Consider the following 14,616-nt stretch of genomic DNA (forward strand, 5'->3'; position numbering starts at 1 on the left):
GGATATTTGGTTGGGAGATTTCATTTCTGTTCTTAATGGTGCCTTATGTGTATTTATTTATTACTTAGCAATGTTCATTGAGCACCTGCTCTGGCCAGGCCTTGTCTCAGGCATGGCAGGCAAAAGAGATTCAGTTCCTGTCCTCAGGGGATTTACAGCTCATGGAACAGATAGCTGTTAATCAAATAATCATACAAATAAATACGAATTGTGACAAGTACGAAATAATCATACAAATCATACAAATAAATACAAATTGTGACAAGTGCTATGAAATGTGGTACCTTGATTCAGTAAACATTTACAGAATGCCCTCAATGTGCCAGTAACATACTGGGGATATAAGAGAATATGACATCTCCTCACCCATGAATATCAAATAGTATCTAGAAGGGGGGAAGATTCCATTTATTATTCAGAAGAAATGATAATAACTATGCTATAACTAATATGTTAATAGATTCCAGGTCCCATAGGGTGGTAACTATGTTTTCCTGTTTACTCCTGAATCCCCAGGGCTTTGTTATGGTGTACAGTATTTGTTGGATGAATGAATAAGTAATGAATGAAGAAGATACTACAACACAGGGGTGCTTAGCTTTCCAGGGGAATCAAAGGCAACTAGGTGCAACGATCTAATTGCCTTCAAAGCAAATGAGATGCTTCATCAGTTCAATGCAACAAATATTACTGATGCTTTACTGTACCTAAGGCCAACCCCAGAGATTCTGACTCAGTGGCTCTGGAGTGGGTGAAAGAGGACTCTTCAGGGACAGCCTTTCCAGGGAGGCAGACAAGTAACCAAATAACTCCAGCGCTGTTAGAAAAGAAGCATGTATAATGTGCTATAGGAGGAGGGGATCTGCGGGAGGCCCGGGAGGAAAACGGGGAGCAGTTGCTCTTAGTCAGGCAGGATGACCATCGCGCCAGGCAGCAAAGGGGAAGAAAGCCACTTTAAACAGAGGAAAGTGCAGAGCAAAGGCGCGGATCCATGAAAGTGGGTCCCAGCAGTGCTGACAGGCATTAAAGCAGTGATTCTCAACCCTGGCGGCACAGGAGAATCCTCCCAGGAGCTTTAACACATATGAAAGCCTGCACCATCCGCCCAAGAGTCCCAGGTCTAGGGTGGGACACAAATACCAATATTTTATAACGCTCCCCAGCGGATTCTCTTGTGCAGCAAATGAGAAATGCTGCTTTTAAAAATGTAACCACACAAAAATAAATACAAAATAGTTATGAAGTACCTTATACGCCTAGCTAAGGGGTATGAATTTTTATATCTCGAGCAATGAGGAGCCATTGATAGCTTGCCTGATTTTAAACGATAATACAATTTGAAATAGACAAGGTTCACAGGGTCTGGATAAATTCACGACTGCTGGTTTTGCAGTGGGTTCTTCTGGGAAGCTAGAGAAGTCTGGAGTCACCGCTGCCTTTTCAGAGCTGCCACCATACCCCCCACCATGGCGCGGTAGGTCCACTTATGAGAATATGGGAATTGAATGTCTCCTTGATCTGAAACTGAAATCTAAAATTTCAGTGAATGCTGAATTATCTGGGCGAAATGCTCCTGTTTCTTGGGGGCCGCTGGTAACCCGCGTGTGGGCAGCTCCAGCTGTTTAGAAAGGAGGGCAGGGAAGCCTGGGCTTTATCTACCAAAGGTGGAGCGGGGGTGGAGGGTGGGGTGGGGGGGTGGGGAGTGGGGGTAGGTGGGGGTGGGGTGGGGGGAAGGGCCACTCTTCCTTCCTCTGAAGCTCCAGGCGGGACTCTCAGCGCTGCTTCTTTCTAGACTACAAGCCCCACAGTGCGCCGCGCGGATGACGTAGTCAAAGGGGCGGGCAGGACTGCCGGGAAGCCTATGAGACGCAGCGGAAGCAGCCCGAGGTGGCGCCTTCCGGGTCCTATTGGTGAATCTGGTTAGGAGTGGGATCAGGCCCTGGTGATTGGCGGCCGCAGGGCTAGCGAAGCTGCCGTGAGGACAGGGCGGGCGGCGTCCGGCCAAGGGCTGCACCCCAGACTCAGGGGTCGGACTTGAAACTGATTCCACCGGGAACCAGATGTTGGGTTTTCTGCAAAACAGGCTAGAAAGATGCGTCTTTTAAGAACCGCTGCCATTCTGCGGGCTGCTCATTCATTAACTCATTCATTCAGCAAACTTAATTGATTACCTGTGTACCAGGCGCTTGTGCAAACATCCCAAATGCGTTTTCTCTTTTAGTCCTCACAAAAAAACAGATAACTACTGCAGGCTCCATCTTACAGATGACGAGGCTGAGGTCCAGAAGAGTTAAGAGACTTGTTCAGGTCACACAGCTTGTAAGTGACAGAGCAGGGATTTGAACCTACATCAGTCTAGCGCCAGTGCGCATCTCCTAATCTCAGTGTGCTCAGCGGTGCCATCAGGAGCAAAGTGTTTATGGGATGTCAGTGTCCACAGGGTGACTTGGTATTGTCGGGTGAAGATTATAGCAGGACCGGACTGGACACCAATAAAGTTGACCAAGCACAAAGTTGGACCTTGTGCGAGGTCCCTCGGTCATACAAGGCCTACTCTCACCAGAAAAGGTTTTTGGTATCTATGAAAGAACCTACTGAGCACCTGTGTGCTGTGCTGGGCCCTGTGCTAAGCACTGGTATGCAAACGAAGCATCTCCTTCCAGATTAAGCGAGGCTTATGGAAGTGCCGTTACCTAGGGCAATCCAAGGAGATTTCTCAGCGGAGAGACTACTTGAAGTGTGGGAACTTTACCAGGCAGATGTGAAGGAGGCCTCCCCAGACAGAGGAGACTGTCTGTGCAAAGGCCAGCAGCGTTAAAGCATTCTGGATTTGAGGGGAACCACAAACAGTCTGGTCCAGCTGGAGCTTCCTGGGGAGTGGTGAGCCTGGGATGGCAGACAGAAGCCAAGTCACTGGGGAGTGGGAGGGCTTAAACTGCCTGCTAGGAAGTTTGGTCTTAACTCTCTCAGCCAGAGCACAGCATGATCAGATTTGCATACTGGAAAGATAACTGGTGTCAGTGGGCAGCTAGATTGCAGGAGGATAAGGCTGGTGGCAGGGAGACCTATCAGAGTGGCCAGATAGGAGATATTAAGTGTTCTGATGAGTGGCAGGAGCAATGGGATTGAGTTAAGAAATATTTAAGAGGAAGGTTAGAGTGGACCTGGTAAATGCATGGGTGGTGGGGTGAGGAATAGGACAGAGATCATTAGATACTGCCATGGGGGCTGAAGAGGGGTACAGTTACATCTTTGGAGGAAGGAAGTTCTTAGAAAAGTCTTCTTAGAGAGAGTAATGTGAAGTGGATCTTGAAAAAGGAGGAAGAACGTTCCTTCCTTCTTTTCTTTTTCTTGAGTAGATTTTAATTTGCAGAGGTGGGGAGGACGGTATTCTGGATGGCCGGATCCTGGTTTGCCACTTGTATGGTGAAGTAGGAGGAAGTTTGGAAGGTCAAATTGGGGGACATATCGTGAAAGGTGTTGTACTTAATGCCAGGACATTGGGAGTCTGAGTGGCTTTTGAGACAGACAAGTGATGGTTTGAGCTCTGAGTTTTAAGAGTTAATTTCACTGATATGTACAGTGAGGAGGCCAGGAAGCCAATTAAGAGATGGACTAGGGAAGGGCTCTTCGGTTGTAAGTAGCAGCAACCCAACTCAAAATAGTTTAGGCGAAAAAGGAGAATGTATAGGTTAATGTAACCAAACTACAGGAAGGGACAGATCTCGCTCACTTCAGGGAGTGACTGGATCCAGGGACTCTACTGGCAACAGTCAGTCCATTCTTCTCTTATGCCCTCAACCTCCACCCCTTAGCCCTGCTTCTCTCTGCCTGTTGACCTCACTGTCTCCTACCATCCATGAGTTTTCACCATGCAGCTGTGGGTGTGATCTCAGGCAGCATGGGGTATGTTCTCACAGACTTGCAAGTTGAGAGGAAAAATCTTCCCCATCAGTTAGAAGAACCTGGGGAAGGACTATAGTTGCCCAGCCTGGGTCACATGTCCATTCCTGGTTCTGTGGGGGAGTGTCTGTTACCAGGGGCAGAGGGGGTAATTCTGCTTGCCCTGGCAAACAGAGCAGGGGTGGTCAGGAGGTAGGAGAACAGAATTCAAAGGGGTCAGAGAAGCCAGTGGAGGAGTTTCAAGAAGGGCAGTGCTCTCTGACCGGTCACAAAAATAACTTAGGAAGTTTGTTCAAAAATATAGATCATGGAACCTATTTAATTAGAACCCTTAGTGGTGGGACCCAGGGATCTGGCTGAAGGTGTCAAATATAACAGAAAGTTTGAAGATCGAAACTAAAATCTTCCATTGAATTTGATGATTCGGAAGCCACGGGGCTCCTCTGAAAACGCCGTTTCACTTGGGAAGGGAGGGCAGAAGGCAGATGGCGAGTCTCTCTGCATCCTCACGTCTCCTCATTCATAACCTCCTTTCAGGGCCATATCCGACCCTACAAGAGGCAAAGTTTCCTCATTAGTTCAGTACATTAGGAAAAGACAAAGGAAAGCTATTGGAAAGATGGTTATTTGAGGGGTGTTCTGCCTTAAACGGATGTCAGCCAGGAACAGAAGGAAGAAAGTTTGAAAAGTTTTTAATTCTGAATTACCTGCCCATTCTTTTTTCCCATCAGTCCTTCCTGTGATTAATTACAATATACTACCAATAAGTTGGATTTCTGAAAAAGTATAATTCAGACTTAATTTCCCTCACTCGGCTGAATTAGCAGTGGTTTGCTTTTTGATCTTTTGGAGAAAGTTGCCACGTATTTGAAAGAGTTTATCATCAAGGCGTGATACAAATATCAGGCAATTTCGTATTTAGACATTTTAAAGTAGCTTCCAAAAGCCTCAAAAGACCTAGTTTGCTCCTGAGTAAAGGACTACTTGATTTTAAAACACAAAGCTGGAGAGAAAGCCTTTGGGTTTACTGTTGGGGAAATTCTATTGTTTCCAGGAAGAAACTTCTCCTCCAGTTCCATGGAGGAAAGAGGCTGGACAGCTGACTTGCCCATTCCTCTTTTCCTCTCTTAACCTTTGCGATCTGGTTGCCCACCGAGCTTGTGCGTTAGCTCCTCTCCTGTTTCCACATGGAAAAACACACCTGCGTCTTCTAGAGACAGGTGTGGAGGCCCACCTGCCTCGGTATCCCCTGTTGGAGCTCGACAGTCATGAGACAGTGATTCCTCGGCAACCATTCAGGCGAGTAGCTGCCTCTCTGCAGACCAGGCTGTCCCGCAAGTGGGCTGCTCCAGGTCTAAACTTGGGGGAAGTAGTAGGAAGTCTGTGTGGCCGTCGGGCTCAGCCACATTTGCCAATGAAACTCTGACAGTGAGGCAACTGATGTCTTGATTTCCATTCGCCTGACTCCTGTCTCTAATTCTCAACCGGTTCCAAACACAGAGAAGAGAGCAGCTTGATTTATTACAAAGCTCCCAAAGCTCAGATAATTGTGAGACAGGCTAGGATCTGTGTGGGTCTGGTTAGGAGGGGGTTTGTTTTGTTCTGTTTGTTTTTAGTCTCTTGTTCTTCCCTGTCGTAGCAGAGTATGTGGCACATAGAAAGTGCTCACTAAATACTTGTTGGGTAAGTTAAAGATAATAGAGCAGAGATGCCTGTTAGGGAGGCTCCTGCAACGATGCAGGTCTGAGCTAAAGCAGAGAACGTGAAAATGGAAAGGGGAGAAGTGGCGAGGGACTAAAAGACATGGTGGAATTCTAGAAATATCCTCACATGCAAAATGGCGTATACAAGGTTATGCATTGCAGTTTATTAGTAGTAGCGAAAGGTTGAAAACCATTTACCTAGGAAACTGGTTAAATAAAATACAGTACATCTACTCAGTGGAATAGTATGTAGCCATAAGAAAGAATATGGAGGGTCTTTTGGTACTGATTTGGAAAGATCTCCAAGATACATTAAATAGAAAAACAACAAAAACAAGGAGTGGAGTTGTGTATAGTATGCTACCATTTACCAAAGGCAAAAGGGAATATGTATTTCTCTTTCTTTGTAAATGCATACAGCATCTCTGGCAGACACACAATAAACAATAGAGGTTGCTGGTGAAGAGAGGAAATGAGGGGACGAGGAGGGAGGAGAGGACAGACTTACCCCTGTATGGCCTTTTGGACTCTTGTGAGTTTTGAAGCAAGTGAGTTTTACCTCTTCAAAGAGTGAAATACAGATACAAACATACAACAATCAAAAGCAACACTGTGTGGGCCTGTACCGGGGCCTGGAGACTGATTAAGATGTTGTATGTGAGAGAAGACCTGGGCGATGACTCTGAACTTGCACCTCGAGTGACTGGGAAGAAGATGGCAGCTCTGCTGACTGAGATGTGAGTGAGGAGTGGGAGTGAGGGTGACTCAGGGCATGTTATGTTTTAGCGGCCCCCGAGGGTGTCTGCAGAACCATGTCCGACAGCTGTAAGTCTTAACTTGCAGTTGGAGAGAAAGATTGAGTTGGAGATTTGGTCTGGGGAGTTGTTAGCGTAGAGGTAGTATTTGAAGGTGCCGGAGCAGTGAGGTCCCCAGGGAGGTGAGTGGCCTGAATGGAAGGGAGAGGAATGTGGATCTTCACTGCTCAAGGGTGGCGTAGGGTTCAACACTGAGTTGCTGCTCTGTGTGGTCTAAGTCAGGGAGGAGTATGGCATCACTCTGCCAGGACATCCTGGTCCTTTTCTGGGAACAGAAGCTGCACCACTGAGCTCCACATCCCCTGGAGGAATAATCAGTAACAGCAATCATTCTTCCTCAAGGAGGTTATGCCATTACTAAGAACTCTATTCCTTTGACTATTCGCGTTGTCTATTGTTACAAATTTTATAGTCCTCAAGGGCCAGTAACCCATTTTTGGTGCTCACCTCATCTCAAAGTACAGTGCAGAACACCATAAGGACACACTATAAATAGTGACTAGAGAGTATGACTCTTTTTTTTTTTTGCGGTACGTGGACCGCTCACTGTTGTGGTCTCTCCCGTTGCGGAGCACAGGCTCCGGACGTGCAGGCTCAGCGGCCATTGCTCACGGGCCTAGCCGCTCCGCGGCATGTGGGATCTTCCCGGAGCGGGGCACAAACCCGCGCCCGCTGCATCGGCAAGCGGACTGTCAACCACTGAGCCACCAGGGAAGCCCCAAGAGTATGACTCTTTTTAGTCATTGCTTTTAGGAGGCAAAAGGAAATAGTTTAGGCTGCCCTGCCCTAAATTCACCTAAGCCAACACTCATTTTTATAAATCGCATTTGGCTTTGAATGCAGGCTGGTTGCTTTCCTGTCATCTTCTATAGTAAGAAGTGTTCTTAGTTAAAATGCTTTTGCCTCCTATACTTCTGTGAGTTTGGTTGATCTAGTCTTTTGCTTTCTTTGAAGAATGTTCTCCACCTCCCTCAACACTCTCCCTCATCCTTGGTCTCAAAGCCTCATTTTTGTAGACTGTCTCAGGATCAGACTACCTTGGTGAAATAAACATTTTAGAAAATCTTTCACAAATATACTTTGACCTTAAAAGCACAGAGTAAGCTGCTTTTCTTCCACTACGTGGTCTGAATGTACCTGGAGAAAAACACGACACAGAGAAGGATGAAGTGGATCTAAATTGGTCCAGAAAATTAGAATACAATACAGAGGCCATTTAAAAAGCAGCCAGGGCCTTCCCCCCTCTCCTAGGTTACCTCAAGACATAATTCATTCAGTTCCACAGCATTTATATACTTTTATGCTTGAAACTAAGAATTTTTCACATACTGGTATTGGCTATAAAGGGGATCAAAATATACCACCCCAAAATATGCCACTTTGACATAAGGATTATTTTGAGCTGAAGGCAATTGAGGAAAAGCAGACACAGGAAGAACTCTCTGCCCTCCCCCGATCTGCCTAAAAGCAGGGCATAAACTTCTCTTTGTAAAAGTGCCCCCTCCCCTCTCTCTACCAAGAGGAGGAGAACAGTCCTTATCACCAGAGACAGAGAAGGCACCAAGATGAGTCTACATAAAAAACCTTACTAAATAACCCTATCTACCATTGCTTTCCCCCATATATCTACCTTCCCGCGATTTACCACTCCTAGAAGCCCCAAATCTCTTTTCTTTTGTCTTGTGACTTCTCCACAATTTATTGCCCTTTGTTAAAATAGTATATAAACCTCTGAGTCTAACTGCTACTTTGGGTTTTCTTTTCTGTGCAGGCCTTGTGCATGTAAAGTTGGAAATAAAATTTGTATGCCTTTTCTCCTGTTAATCTGTCTTTTGTCAGCTTAATTCACAGGTACCAGTTACAGAACATAAGAGGGTAAAGGGAAAGTTTTTCCTCCCTAACAGGTACTTCCTAAAGTGAGCGCATTTTAGATTACAGGAGAATCTAGCTTATCTCTAGATTTCCACAAAGAGACTTTTTCTTCTTTGTGGTGTTCTTCACGTGCACACACCTTCCTAGTGATGCATACATAACCTCTGTTTCTTCAAATAGTAACTGTGCTCAGACTATTCACCTGCTAAGTGCTTCATATGTATTTTCTCATTAAATGCAACAGCCCTATGAGGATTGTCCCATGGTTATCAGTATTTGTTGAATTAATTCATTAATCAAGCCCCATTTTACAGTTGTAGAACTGAGAGCCCACGAAAGGCTGTTTCTTGCCTAAAATCAGGCCGTGAATTAGTGGTGGGTTAGACAGAGTTGAGTAAATATCAGGCAACACTTATGTACATGTGATTTCTCTATACATATAGATGTTAGTTTATTTAAGTTTAGGATCAGAGGTTTTTTTTTTTCCCTGTATGACATTCTAAAGTAAATTTTTATTGTACTATAATTTACAGGCAATAAAATGCAAGAATCTTAAGTTCACAGTTGGATGAGTTTGACACTTGCAGATGGTTCACTTTTTAATGTTACAGTGTTGATCCATTGCACTTAATTGTATTGCCTATTTATTGAAAGGTGCCAATCTCTAGACATAGGGAATGCCAGCCTCATCATGAACTAATGGCTGGTGAATGATGTCACAATGCGTTTCATTGTGACGGCCCCCACAGCATTTTCTTTGTTTGCTCATATTACTGGCATTGTATTAACCTCTGAAGTGAATTTTTTGAGATTAACCTGATGCAACATTTATAGTATTTTCACGTCTGACTCAAAAACAAATTTCATGAATATGCTGTGTAATGCAGTTCACTTCCAGCAGCAGCTGACAGTGGACTTGTGAGCACCTGGGGGTGTCTCTCCAGGCCTGATCCTAGAGAAAGTTATGAAGTGGTCCCTGTGTTTGCCCTGCCCCTTCTCTAGGTACCCATCTAGTATGGCTGGCCTCACCCTCCTGTGTCACTCCTGGCCCCTGGTAAAGAAGAAAAGCCCTAGGGGACATGGTGGCTCTCCTCAGACATTTGAAGGGCTTTCCTATAGAGGTGATCTTGTTTTATATGGCCCCAAAGAGTTGGCTGGCTTGCTTTCATTCATTCATTCATTCACTCATTATTAAGTAAAACCCCACTAAGAGCTAACTCTGTACCAGGTATTATGTTACAAGCTAAGGATTTTGCATTGAACAAAACCAACAGAGAACCTTGTCACTGTGAAGCTTATATTTTAGTAGGGGAGGCAGATGTTAATCCAATACCCTCTTTGTAATTTCTAATCTGGGGGTGGAGGTGGGGTCAGGAAGAAGAAGGAGTTTGGAGAGCTCATTCCAGGTCCTAAGACGAGAAGATGCTCAGCAAGTTGAAGGAAATGAAGAAGGGCACTGTGGCTGGAGTGCTGAGACAGGGCGAGCGGGCCAGACAGGACAGCTGGCCGGGGGTGTGGAAGTGATGGTAAGGAAATTCAGAAGAAGTGAAAGGGTGAAGATGTAGGACCAGCTGGTGGAAATTAAAGTGTGATGGATTTCAGTTCAATGTAGAAAAAAACTGTTTGACAGGAAGAATGGAGTGCTCTGCGGCATACTGTTTCTTTATCACTAATAGTTTGTAAGTAGAGACTTGCTGTCTATATTTCAAGTATCTGGTAAAGAATACACTATCACAGATACCAGATTGGACACCAAATGACCCTTAAGTCTCTGGACCTGGAAGTCTCTGGACATCTCTGGAAGTCTCTTCTACCCTAAGATCCTATGCTGAGGTGGCAGGAAGGCTGACCAGGCTATTGTAGGGATCTGGGTATCAAATAGTGAGGACCCGTGAGACGAAGGACTAAGCTGGCTAAATATGGGAGATGATCACTGAGGAAATGTCCAACCATGGGGGAATGGAGAAGCAGTGCGATAGTGATATAGCAGGGGACTACACAGCACTGTCAGTGATACAGGTATCAATGTGTACAAATCTCAAACGCCAATTGTTCAGAGAAGCTAGTTGCAGGGAGATAGTCACGGTATGGTATACATTTGTGTAAAATTTAAGATCATGCTAAACGGTACTGCATATGGTTTATGACTACATAGTACAAATATAAAAAATAAGCAGGGAGTGTGAACCAAATTATTTAGTGATTGTTTCAAGGGAGAGAGAGATGAAAATGAGATCAAGGAGAGGTACACAGGGGTTTCAACTGTATCTGTAATGTTCATTATATTATTCTTTATTTTTCTGCATCTTGAAGAAATAAGACAAATTAGAGAAGAAATCCAGGTGATTCTTACATACAGCTAGGTTTTGAGAACCAGAGTCAGTGCTTCTCAAAGTTCAGTGTGCGTTTGAATCCTCAGGGGATCTTGTTAAAATGCTGATTCTGTCTCATTAGGTCTGGGGTGGGGCCTGAGGGTCTGCATTTCTAATCAGCTCAGGGAAAAGGACCACTCTGAGTAGCGAGGGTCGGAATGACCTTGGTGTTCTCTAGGATTCTCCCTGCCGACAGGACTGTTCGGAAGTGCCCACTCTGGACAGCATGCCTCCCTTCAGGGTCTGGGTACAGTTGGGGGCAGTCTGGGAATCTCAGGAGAGAAGCTTTGAGAACTTGGGAAGGCACACTTTGGAGAGATTTCTCCAAAGAAGTTAAATCGACAGGCGATCCAGGGAGGTACGCAGCAACATATGTTGTCTGCTGATTTTTTTCCTTAAATACGTTTCTGTTTAACACTTTGTGGTCATGCATGTGCAGGTATCCTGTGGAGCAGTGTTTCCCAAACCAAATGTACTCTGAGCTAGAAATCCCTTCAGTCTTGACATTATAGGAAAGGAGAAGCCAAGGTCGCTAAAGATTAGGGAGGGAGGGAGCAGATGTGTTGACAGTACACTTTGTAGGAATCATTTTCTAGGTAGCAGCTCCCAGGTTTCTGGATGGTGGGTCTTGAACTGAGCAGAGTGACAGGCCTCTCATATCCCAAGATGGCATCTGCTACTCAAGAAGGAGACAAAAGAGGCTGTTGTACAGTTTACCAAATTTGCTATACACAGGTGTGATGTGCTTGCACAAAGTTTTTGTTCCTGTGAAGTCCGATGTCCTTTATATTTTCCCACTGAGCCATAAGTGCTATGACAGCAGGGAGCACACGTCTCAGGTTTAGCACCTGGCCCAGCACCTGGGACCTCACAGGTGCTCAGGAACTGTTTATGGAATGAGTGAATGAATTTCAACTCAGATACAGGTTTTTTTTTAAATTAACCTTTTTGTTTTGAGAGCATAATAGATTCATATGCAGTTAGAAGAAGTAACACAGAGAGATCCCAGGTACCCTTTACCCAGTTTCCCCCAATGGTAACATCTGGCATAACTATAGTAAAGTATCAGTCACAGCCAGGAAATTGTCAGTGATACAATCCATTGGCCTTAGATTTCCCCAGCGTCACATGCAACCTTATCATATGTGTAGGTTCATTTCTCCACCACCACAGATAAGACACAGACATGGCTCCATCACCACAGAGTCCCTTATGCTGCCCTTTTATGACCACACCTACCTCGCTCTATAATTTTGTCATTTCAAGAATGTTGTATAATAGAATCACACAGTAAGTAATCTTTTATGGTTGGCCTTTTCCACTCCACACGATTCCCTGGACATTCATCCAAGTTGTTGTATCTGTCAGTAGTGTGTTCCTTTTCCTGGCTGAGGGATATTCCGTGGTGGGCATGCACCACAGTTCGTTTATCCATTCACCCTTCCAAAGACTTCTAGGCTTTTTCTAGCTTGGGGCTATTATGAATAAAACTGATATGAACATTTGTGTATAGGTATTTGTGAATATATTTTTTCATTTTTCTGGGATAAATGCCCAAGAGTGCAATGCTGGGTCATATGGTAACTGCATATTTAATGTTATAAGAAACTGCCAACTGGTTTCCAAAGAGGCTTGGCTTACCTTGCACATTCCCACCCACAGTCTATATATATATATATTTTTTAAATAAATTTATTTATTTTTATTTTTGGCTGTATTGGGTCTTCGTTGCTGCGTGCAGGCTTTCTCTAGTTGTGGCGAGCGGGGGCTACTCTTCGTTGTGGTGTGCAGGCTTCTCATTGCAGTGGCTTCTCTTGTTGCAGAGCATGGGCTCTGGGCGCGTGGGCTTCAGTAGTTGTGGCGCGTGGGCTCAGTAGTTGTGGCTCGCGGGCTCTAGAGCACAGGCTCAGTAGTTGTGGCGCATGGGCTTAGTTGCTCCGCGGCATGTGGGATCTTCCCAGCAGGGCTCGAACCCGTGTCCCCTGCATTGGCAGGCGGATTCTTAACCACTGCACCACCGGGGAAGCCCCCACCCACAGTCTATAAGTGGTCCAGTTGCTCCATGCCTTCGCCAAAGTTTGGTATGGTTGCTGTTTTTTATTTAGAGATAGAATTCCAAGGGCACTGGTACAGATCATTATTGAAAGGAGCCTTGCAATGAATTACCACAAGACTTTAGTAATAGCAGAGAACCTGGTAAGTTCCAGGGACACCTGTCTTTGTCCAGAAACTTAGTAGATACATAAATACTGTAGGAGGAATGCATTCTAGAATGTTAGAGAAGTGGGGATTAGAATGAGAAAGATGACTGACTAATGGTGGGAGGTAACATTAAATATACCCAAAGATATGTCAGAATATCTAACGGCAGATAGGGGGTGGAGGAGGGAAAGGAGAAAAGGGGGCAGGAACCCACCTGCGTTCAAGTAGAGCAAAGGCCAGCAGAGGTTATCATTAATTCATGACTCATTAATTCAACAAATATTCATGGAGCAGCCTGCTATGAGCCAGGCATTCTGAGACACATGGGACAGGGTCATGAGCGAGGTCGGTAAGGTCCCTGACAGTTAGAATAACCAGCATTTATTTATGTGTCAGGCGTTGTGTTAAGCACCTATGATGTCTTTTAATCCTCCCACAGAGGCAGATGTTATTTTAAGCCCGTGTTACAGATGAGGAAACAAGCTCAGAGAGGATAAGCAACTTGCCTGGGGCCACAGAGCTAGAGTGCCATGGAGCTGACATTCAAATCCAGGCATGTCTGACCACCTTATGGTTGGTGGAACTTGCTAAGGGATGGTAAACTCAAGATCCTGGTACAGAAGCACCTGGTACTGTGACCCCAGAAGCACAGTTGGGGAACAAGATGCTGTCTGGAGCCAGAATCCAGGGGCTCGGATTTCCCGGGACCCTTACACTCTAGAAATCCTCTTGCTTACTTCCTACTTCCTAGTGTCTGAAATCTCTTCAAAAGAGGACAGGATTCTTCCATTTCGTCATTAGAAGTTAATGTATAATTGCAGCTCTGCTTTTTTGTGTCACTTATCTTCAGAAGGAGAGACAACTGCTCCCTTATGTGCAATAAGCTATTCTCGTACCTGTTGTTAGGAGGCCCGGGGCTACTTCCAAGCCTAAATCTGTAGTCTGGCACATTTTTCAGCTTCTCTGTCCCTCAAATAGGGGGATCCCTTCCATCTGTCTATTACAAACTGCTTATCAAGGGGGCGGAGGTGTTGTCCTGGCGCTCCTGACATTGAGCTCTGCTGTCGGTAAGCCTGTTGCTCTTCACAAATTCTCTCTGCTGATGCAGGAGGAGTCCCGTGCTTCCATTGGCTTTAACTCTTCCAGCAGGGCTGGAGTTGACTGAGGCCTGGAATAGTGGGGTCTGGCCAGTTGTTAGGGTCAGTCACTAATCTCTGGGCCACTTGAGTAAGGACCTGTATCACTGAGTTTCAGCTTCCTTTTTTTCCCCTTTCTCAGTTTCCATAACTTCGACTCTTTGGAGGGGGTTGTCCTGCTTTCCGGGTCTCTGACTTACATAATGGTAATTTTTCTAGCCTCTGTGTGGAGCTGGAAATCTTTGCTCTCATCCAGGCCTTCTTTAGAGATTTAACATGATGGTCCTCAGCTCTGTTCATGCTCGCAAAGCGTGATCCAGCATCCTCTCACGTTAATTTACTAAAACAGAAAGAGTTTCTATTTAGAGCCTAGACCACAGTCCCTGTGAAGAACTTGAACCCTCTGATTCTTTTTTGCACCTGCCTTGTTCTGGTGACATGCTGTTGGATCCCAAGTATTTTCTAGGTGAGGTCACACTGCCAACACTTTTAGGGAGGGGATGTCGTGCTGAGCTGTGATGCTGCCCTTAGCCCCACCCTAGGAGGCTGCTTGGCCCCAGGTCTCCCTTTCCACCACAGGGGAAAAAAAGGCATCTTACATTTGGTAGTATAT

General features: G+C 45.3%; 1 protein-coding gene across 2 annotated transcripts in view; it reads left to right on the top strand.

The window, feature by feature from the left end:
* The window catches only part of GARNL3 (GTPase activating Rap/RanGAP domain like 3), a 153,915-nt gene that overhangs the window by 25,546 nt on the left and 113,753 nt on the right, over positions 1-14,616 (top strand). The gene's annotated exons all lie outside the window — the stretch shown is intronic.

The sequence above is a fragment of the Monodon monoceros genome, unplaced genomic scaffold (genome assembly GCF_005190385.1).
Source record: "Monodon monoceros isolate NGI ecotype Baffin Bay Population unplaced genomic scaffold, NGI_Narwhal_1 Super_Scaffold_5, whole genome shotgun sequence".
In the NCBI taxonomy this organism is placed as follows: Eukaryota; Metazoa; Chordata; class Mammalia; order Artiodactyla; family Monodontidae; genus Monodon; species Monodon monoceros.